A 10,166-nucleotide genomic window follows, 5' to 3' on the forward strand; every position below is an offset into this window, starting at 1 on the left:
GAGAGAGAAATCATCTCCGGTGTCTCTTTTATAAAGGCACCAATCCCATTTATAAGAATTTCACCCTCATGACCTAATTACTTCCCAAAGGTCTCACTTCCTAATATATCATCACATTGAGGGTTTTAACATATGAATTTGAGGGGGACACAAACATTCAGTCAATAATAATTAATGACCTAAAAGTATCTTTTAGCCCAGAATTCTCTGGGAGTTTCAGAACTATATCACAACTGCTTCCTAGACATCTCTATTAGAGGACCTTGCCAGAATTCGAAATTAGAAATATACAATCCTCTGCAGATCTTTCCAAACTTCTCATACTCCAGGGCTTAATATTTCAACAAAAACTACTATTAGGTATCCAGTTTCCCCAGTCACCTTGTACCATGTGCAACTTCACACATTATACTTCAGTCCATTCACTTCTTTCTCTTCTTCCAAAAAGCCAAAACTATCTCCACCCAAAGGCCTTTACAATTGTGCATTTTATGAGGAATGCTCTTTTACCAATTCTTCCTACAGCTGGAGTGTTCTTCTTTATCATTACCTGAAATGTGTTCTTAGCATTTCCTTTTCCCCTAATTAGCATCACATGTTACTTTCCACCTCATTATGCTATTTGGTCTCCTTACAGCCCTTATCACAGCCTTCAATTGTCTTGTTTGTTTGTTTACTTGTTTGTCTCCTCCACTAAAATGTAAGGTCTCTTAGAGATTATGCCTATCTGAATCACCACTGTATCTTCCGCATTTAGCACTGTCATGTCGACATAATAGAAACTTAATAATTTTTGTAATAAACTTATTAGATATTTCCCTAGGTTGAAATGCAGAAGGCTACACAGGTAACCCAGGAAAGGCTAATCAAAGCTATAAATAGAAATGTGTCTACAGCTAATAATCCTTGACAGTAAATATACCATTGGACAACATAGTGAGACCTCATCTCTACAAAAAATAAACAAAATTAGTGAGGCATGGTGGCACATGCCTAGTTCTAGCTACTCAGGAGGTTGAGGTGGGAGGATAACTTGAGCCAGGGAGGTAGATGGTGCAGTGAGCTGAGATCGTGCCACTGTGCTCCAGCCCGAGCAACAGAGTGAGATCCTGTCTCAGAAAAAAAGAAACAGGCCGGGCGCAGTGGCTCACACCTGTAATCCCAGCACTTTGGGAGTCCAAGGCGGGTGGATCACGAGGTCAGGAGATCGAGACCATCCTGGCTAACACGATGAAACCCTGTCTCTACTAAAAATACAAAAAAAATTAGCCGGGCATGGTGGCAGGTGCCTGTAGTCCCAGCTACTCGGGAGGCTGAGGCAGGAGAATGGTGTGAACCCGGGAGGCAGGGCTTGCAGTGAGCCGAGATCGCACCACTGCACTCCAGCCTGGGCGACAGAGCGAGACTCTGTCTCAAAAAAAAAAAAAGGAAACATACCACTGGAATATTGTATTGTATAGTGAGATCTTTTACTAATTTATTTAATTAAGTCAATTAAATTACCTTTTGCTGAAAGGAAAAATAAGTAAATTGAGTTCTTTATTTTTATTTTTCGTACCCATGGGGATAATTCAGAAAGCCAAGAAGTGGAAATAAAATGGATACTTCTACACCTCACTTCATTTTATAAACTTGATGCTTCACCTAAATTTTATTGAGCACCGTAGGGATAAACTGATAGGTTAAGTAACCTGCATTTAATTTTATAATTAAAAATAAAGGAGTGGGTTAAAAAGTGTTCTAATTCTGAAGCTCTACATCTACATTTATTCTCGCCTTTTGCTAGCACTTTCTTTTTTCCTACTTACATAACCAACTGACTTTATTATGTCTAGAAAGAACAAGATTAAAGATTAAACAAGATGGCTATGGATTGGAAATTGCCTTACCTAAGCTCAATACTATGTTAGTTTGCTAGGGCTGCCATAACAAAATACAGTTATACACATTGTTTGCCATAACAAAATAGTTAGCTGTCCATATCTGTGGATTCCACATTCATGGATTCAACCAACCATGGATCAAAAATTTTTGAAAAAAATATTGCATCTGTACTAAACATGTGCAGACTTTTGTCATTATCCCCTAAATAACACAGTATGATAACTCTTTACATAGCATTTGCATTGTATTAGGTATCATAAGTAATCTATTTTTAAATTTGTATTTTAAAAAATTTAGATTAGTTAAATTTTCTCCAGCAATGGGACTGGAGAAAGAACAAAGAAAACTGTAACTGGTAGTAATTAATTAGTTGCAAATACTACTGCACTCAGATCAGCCTATTACAAGTAATCTAGAGATCATTTAAAGGATACAGGAGGATGTGCATAGGTTATATGAAAATACATCACCTTTTATATCAGCGACTTGAGCATCTACGGATTTTGGTACTGGTGGAAGTTTCTGGAATCAATCCCCCATAGATGTTAGAGGAACAACTGTACCACAGACTGGGAAGCTTAAACAACAGAAATTTGTTTTGTCACACATCTGGAGGCTAGAAGTTAAAGATCAAGGTGCTGGCAAGGTTACTTGCCTCTGAGGCCTCTCTCCTTGGTTTGCAGGAGATGGTCCTCTTGTTGCTTCTTCACAGGATTATCTTTCTGTGTATAGGAGTCCTTAGTGTCTCTTTCTCTTCTTATAAGGACACCAGTCATATTGGATTAGAGCTCGACCCTAATGGGATCATTTTAGTTTAACCACCTCTTTAAAGACCTTGTCTCCAAAAATGGTTACATTCTGAGGTATTGGAGTTTCAGGATTTCAACGTATCAATTTTGAAGGGGACATAATTCAGTCATAATAAATACTATAAGCAAATGTAAAAGGAAGCATAGTGAAGACTCTTACAACTTTATTGACTACTTAGATATTAGCATATTAATTTATTCCCTATTCTGAAAGTGGAGGCAAAAGTTGCAGACCTATTATAATAATTAGGTTTTGGATATAGCACCTGAAGTAAATACCAGATATGTGGATAGGACTTTGAAGAAGCTGAAATGGAGAAGAAAATGGTGAGAGAAATTTCAAAAGAAGGATCCATGCACCTTGGTAACTGATTGAGAATTGTGAATTATGGTAAAAACCACTCAAAGACAACTTGTAGTTTTTGAATTCGCATAACTAGGTGCTTGATGGGATATTTATAGAATTATGAAATAAGTGGAGAAGTACAGTTGTGGAAAGAAAGTTTTTCTATTTCAGATGAATTCAGACTGAGGCACCTAATGATGATTTCTAATAGGCTATTAGGAATGAAAGACCTGGCTGGGTGCAGTGGCTCATGCCTGTAATCCCAGCACTTTGGGAGGCTGAGACTGTTGGATCACTTGCAGTCGGAAGTTCAAGACTAGCCTGGCCAACATGGTGAAACCCCATCTCTACTAAAAATACAAAAAATTACCCGGGTGTGGTGGTGCGCACCTGTAATCTCAGCTACTTGGGAGCCAGAGACAGGACAATCACTTGAACTGGAGAGACAGAGGTTGCAGTAAGCCAAGATCATGCTGTTGTGCTCCAGCCTGGGCGACAGAGTGAGATATCATCTCAAAAAAAAAAAAAAAAAAAAGAAAGAAAGGAATGAAAAATGAAAGACCCTATACTCAGGAGAGTGTCAGGGATGGAGATGTAATATAACGTACAATACCAACTGATACACCAAGGGAAAATGAAAATACAGAAAAGAAAGTCCAGTTGTATCTTTGGAGATGCTTACACTTAGAGGAAGAAAGAGAGAGAAATCATGGAAGTGAAGAAATGACAGAGTTTGAAAAAGTATAATTATCAGAGCCAAAGGCTGCAATTCATCATCTTCAATGAGTATGATGGGGTTCACAGGAAAATGAGGTATGGATGGAGTAAAGGACTAAAGGCAAGCATGAGTCAGTTACTTTGTACCAGAAACTTTGTGTACAATATCTCTCATTCTGAAGGTAGATATATTTCTTTTTTTCTGTGCATTAGGGCCGGGATTAAAATGTAGCCCTTTTATCTTTTTATATCCTGCTATAGGTAAATAATTTATAGCAAGTTATCTAGATAGAACTTAAAAATATGGAAGTCAAAACAGTACTGAAGGGAAAACAGAATTGGTAACAAATGATAAATAAATAGGTAGACAGTTGGACATATAGATCAATCTACTGTGAAAACAAAATCTTACATTTGTCAACATCACATATGGGTCATCAATAGGAGATTTCCATAATCATCCATGGAATTCATGATTACTCAAAATTGTTTGTCCCAAGTGAAAACTTTATCCCTGGACAAAATAGTCAACTGCACTTTTGATAAAGATTTATCTCTTATTCTTTTGTTCCAGATATTTTATTTATTCATTCCAATTAATTCATTTCATTGCCCTGTACTTTCCTTTGTAAATTAATGAAACCTAGGGTCTCACTATCACAAGTTTGTGAAGGTAGAAGGATAGAGAGCTAGAATGATAATCAGACAGCAGCATTTTTTTCTTCAACTTTTATTTTAAGTTCTGAGTACATGTGCAGGATGTTCAGGTTTGTTACATAGGTAAACGTGTGTCATAGTGGTTTGTTGCACAGATCAACCCATCATCTAGGTATTAAGCTCAGCATCCATTAGCTATTCTTCCTGATGCTCTCTCCCCACCCCACCACAGTCCCCAGTGTGTGACAACAGCATTTAAAAAAAAAAAAAAAAAAGTAAGAAAATTACTCATTAAGAATACCACATAGCTCATTTTAATTTTATATTTCTTTTTTATTTTTATTTTTTTCTTTTTTTGAGACAGAGTCTCACTCTGTCACCGAAGCTCGAGTGCATTGGCACAGTCCTGGCTCACTGCAACCTCCACCTTCCGGGTTCAAGCGATTCTCCTGCCTCAGCCTACCAAGTAGCTGAGATAACAGGTGCCAGCCACCACGCCTGGCTAATTTTTGCATTTTCAGTAGTGGCAGGGTTTCCTCATGTTGGCCAGACTGGTCTCAAACTCCTGACCTCAGGCTATCTGCTCGTCTCAGCCTCCCAAATTGCTGGTATTACACCGTTCTGGCCTAATTTTGTATTTCTTTTAATAAAAACATTTTTTGGCTATTTACTATGGATTAAACATTAGGCAGAAAGCTATAATATGAAAACTAGTAAGAAATGGAACCTCCTGTAAATGGTCTAAAGTGGGAGAAACAGACCGATGCTCATAAACAGTGTGATAAGAGTTGTTCTGTAGGCAAGCACTGAGAAGTCTGGAAGCAGGGAGCCCTCTTGGGGGAATCAAAAGTTTCTCAAAAGAGATGACTTGGACGATCTTTGCAAAATAATTAGGAGTTCCTGGATTAAAGTCCTTTTGGTGCAAAGATTTTGATCCCACACAGTTAGATCACAATGTGTATGGACATTTGAATTAGGCATGAGCCAAGTAGGCATTAGTCAGAACATCAGTATTGCTGGAACAGTGCAGGAAAGTGGGAAAAGATAAAGCAAGGGAGGTAAAAATGATCAGATAATGAAGAACATTGAACACCATGCTAAAGAGTTTATTTTTACCTTGTTCTGAAGATTAGGAGAGCCATCGAAGAATTTTAAGTAGGAGATAAAACATGACCAGATTTATATTTAAGAAGTATGATTAGCAAAAGAATATGCTGATTTTGAATTGTTTCCAAATATTAAAGAATTTCATTAAAATAGATTAAGCAATGTAATGAATATACTCTGAGTAAATCTTTTTAAAGTAACATTGTGATTCTAAAATCACACACCATTGTTATTTCAGTTTTGTGCTCTATTAATTCTCTTTTGGTATTTTTATTAAAATAGTTGTACAACTCATTTAAGGAGTTTTTTATGAAATTTTTAAAAACTTTAAATCTCTTCATTAATAAATTCTGTAAAAAGCTTGCATGCCAGTCGATCAATATCCTCAATTGATAACTGGCTCTATTTCAGTGAATTTGTTAAATAATTTTATAACTAAATAAATTAATAAAAAATGGCACTGGCAAGAATGGCTGCTGTAACACAAATCAGTGTTATCCAAGGAACTTCCATCTCTACTGCTATGACTGCATCCTGGGGTCCCTGGACCACCAGAAGCTTGATATCAGATGGGAGGCAGATATGTGCAAAATAGGAGTTTACTTGCATGCAACAGACAAGCTTATACAGGAAATATTTAAAGAGAAGGAATACAGACATTTATATGTCAGGCTTGAAATTAGAGCATCCCTGGGGAATCTTTTTAACTAGATTAATGAATCAAAGAAGATTTCATCTACCAAATTTTAGAAAATATCTTTAACACAATAAAGACAGAATTCTTTTCTATTGAATATAAATCTCTGTTCATGGATTTTGGGGAATTTCAGATGAATCATATGTTTAGATGTTATAAGGACAACATATTTATCTTTTTTCTAGTATGGAATATAATGGTCTATATTTAGGAAAACAAATAAATAGAAAGAGAGTTGTGTCTATGCTCCTTTAGAAAGTTAATATAGTTTTTAATTTTTGCTTTGGCATGTTATCAAAAGAAACGTAGGAATTTCCAGAAGCAATTGTTCCTTTATCACCATTCCATTTGGGTTAGTATAAGTCCTAGGGAAAATATGTGCAACTGATTGAGTTAATTGTTTCCATTTGAAAACCAAGACAGGATGTCTCAGCCAGATGCCAGTTCAGGTACAGTGTTACTGATGGGACGGCTAAATGTAATAGCGGCTTTATTAGGCTCGTGAAAGAATAAGTTTTAAATTTTACTATAAATGACACTTAGTGCAGTTTCACTGATTTTATTATGAACATTTAAATCTGCTTTGAACAAATGTGTAGCTCCAATTAGTAATGGATCTGGAAGAGGATGAGAAAAGCCAGCAAGAAAGAGGGAGTAGGCCAAAATTTAAGAAGGTCCAAAGAAACTAGAATGTTAACATGTGAATAAATCTCACTAAATTTAATAACATTTCCATTGTTTTTGAAGTAATGTATTTCATTATATCCATATTGACAAGTAGACGAAAATACATTTCAAGAAATAGGTCTCTTCATTTCCACAATTTATCAGGATAATATTATCTCGTACATAAATAGGACAGTATTGGCTTGAGGGCTTTAGCTTGGCCAGATACAAAATGATAATTGAAGAGCTCTTTTTTTTTTTTTTTTTTTTGACATAGTCTCCTTCCTTGTCGTGGAGGCTGGAGTACAGTGGTGTGATCTCAGCTCACTACAGCCTCCACCTCCCAGGTTCAAGCGATTCTCCTGCCTCAGCCTCCCGAGTAGCTGGAATTACAGGTGCCCGCCACCACACCCAGCTAATTTTTTTATTTCTTTTAGTAGAGACAGGGTTTCACCATGTTGGCCAGGCTGGCCCCAAATCCCTGACTGCAAGTGATCCGCTCACCTCAACCTCCCAAAGTGCTAGGATTACAGGCATGAAGCCATTGTGCCTGGCCTGAAGAGCTCTTCTAATACATAGATAAAGATATATTCCTGTACTTCAGCTAATTCAAATGTGAGGATCGTGTTTACTTATAAAAGCCAAAATATAAAAATACTTCCATCTTTTTCAGGCATACACTACTGTATTTAAACAGACTTCAATATAAAGAAGTTATTTTTAAACACATTTGTTATTTGAGAAGACGGAAAAAATAATAACCAGCAAGAGAGTCTATAAAGATGACTTTTTTTTGGTTTTTTGACAGAATCTTGCTCTGTCACCAGGCTGGAGTGCAGTGGCGTGACCTCGGCTCACTGCAGCCTCCACCTCCCTGGTTCAAGCGATTCTCCTGCCTCAGCCTGCTGAGTAGCTAGGACTACAGGTGCATGCCACCACGCCCAGCTAATTTTTGTATTTTTAGTAGAGACGGGGTTTTACCATGTTGGCCAGGATGGTCTCGATCTCTTGACCTAGTGGTCTGCCCACCTCAGCCTCCCAAAGTGATAAAGATGACTTTCTATGTTACTAATGAATCCTTCTTTTAAAAAATTATCTCTTTGTTAATTACTCTGTATGTATGTTTTGAGGAGCTGGAGCTGGGTTAAGAAAATAGAGGGGAATCTGGGGCCAAGGGATACAGTTTAGTAGATTGTTTAGGAGAATCCCACAGTCATTTAAATGTCCCCTTTTACAAAGAGGCTCCACAAGGAGTAGCTTTCATGTGATGTGTCTTCCAATCACAAAGACCAGGCAGTCTGAAAGGAGAACCTGCATGAGAAAATTAGGGTGATGACATCCATGCCATGGCTTTCATGGAAGAACTGTTTCTACCCACTTTGTAATCATAGCACAGGGAAAAACAGAATACTCTTAGTTCATATGTCTTCCTAAGGAAAGAACTGTGGCAGGAGAATGGGAAGCCAGGAGAAGAATGCAACTTACTGCTCTATTCCATGAGGAGCTCAGAACTCTGGAGGCTTCCAAGCACAATCACTTGATCTGTGGATTATAGCAGGCCAGACCATTGTCTCCTAGCCAGCAGGTGACAGAATTCCTTTTTAACTTTTCACCACCTGAGTAAAACAGTACCCAGACAGGAGTAAGGAAAAAAATAAATAAATTCTTAGATGATCCAAGAACACATTTAAAGGAAATTATCAAAGAACAAAGAAAAGGTTTTTAAACTTAAAAACAACAACATGATTTTTGTATATTAAAAAAAGGTTAACAGAGGAAGTGAGAAAAATAGATTGCTAAAAACAAATGATCAATTTGGAAAATCAAACATCAGAATCATCAAATGACAAAGAAAAGAGACAGGTGGAAGATGCAACAAGAGTGTGGCAGTAATGGGTTGAATTATCCTATTAAAATACCAGATCGCATTTAAAAAAGAAACAAAATTCAGTTATGTGCTTTTTACAAGGAGTGAAAAAAAACAAAATTTCATAGACAGACGGCTAAACATAATAAGATGACTACACATGTTTTAAACAAATGATAATTTAAAAATCAGATAAGTGAGATATAATACTAAAACCATTAAATGAGCCCTCCCCCACCCCACCAAATGTATATTTATCATGATAAAGACTGGATTCAGGACTTCCAGTTTTAGCTCCAAGGTATAAAGTGCTTGAAGTTGTCACTCCTGTCCTTCAACAAGAAAAAGTTGGATAAAACGAAAATCAATGACTTTTTTAGCCCCATCAGAGAACTAAGTTTGCCATGCAAACCTCTACCCTGGAATCTGGAGAGAGGAAAATTCAGTCTGAGCTGAGATCTGCTTACCTAGAGTAGAGCTATTAAAAATATAACCTGCTAAGGACACTTAAATGGTAATTTTGACAAATTGCTAGAGACTGAGTACAGACTAACAGGAGAGGGAGATATTCCCAGGGGCTCCATACTTCATGAGCTTTTCTTCCCTGATCTCTACCAGGTTCTTACAATGAAGACTGGAGAAATATCTTCCTTGCTCTGGCAAGGGGAGGGGAAAAGTAATCATTGTGGAATATGGGTTTCTCCATAACAAAGACCTACTCTCCAGGGAAAAGACCTTATTCCAGAGCTGTAGAGGAAGAACATTCCTCTTACTCCAGCCTCCTCTAGCTTTTCTGTCTCAGCTAAGAAGGGAAGTTATACAAGAAGAAACCCTTGTGAAGCTCACAGGCCACAGACACAGGCCCCAGTAAAAGACCAAGTTTTAATTAGAAGATTATAGAATGTTTTTCTATACCTACCTTACCACTGCACCCAAGGAAGTCTTGTATCATAGTAAATTTCAGTTGAGAAACAGACTCTAAGGAAGGGTATAGTAGTTCCCCTTTATCTACAGGGGATCCTTTCCCAGACCCCCAGTAGATGCTTGAAATCGTTCATGATATTGAACCCTATCCATACTATGTTTTTCCCTATACGTACATGCGTATGAGAAAATTTAATTTAAAAATCAAGCAAAGTGAAAGGTTAATGACTATTATAATAAAACAATAATTCTAACAATATAATGTCATAGAAGTTATGTAAATGTGGCCTCTCGCTCTCTCAAAATATCTTATTCTACTGTATTCACCTATTGTTGGACTATAGTTGATGGCAGGTAAATGAAACTGTAGAAAACAAAAGTGTGGACAAAAAACCAAACACCGCATGTTCTCACTCATAGGTGGGAATTGAACAATGAGAACTCATGGACACAGGAAGGGGAACATCACATTCCGGGGACTGTTGTGGGGTG

Source organism: Hylobates moloch, unplaced genomic scaffold, assembly GCF_009828535.3.
Source record: "Hylobates moloch isolate HMO894 unplaced genomic scaffold, HMol_V3 SCAFFOLD_37, whole genome shotgun sequence".
In the NCBI taxonomy this organism is placed as follows: domain Eukaryota; kingdom Metazoa; phylum Chordata; class Mammalia; order Primates; family Hylobatidae; genus Hylobates; species Hylobates moloch.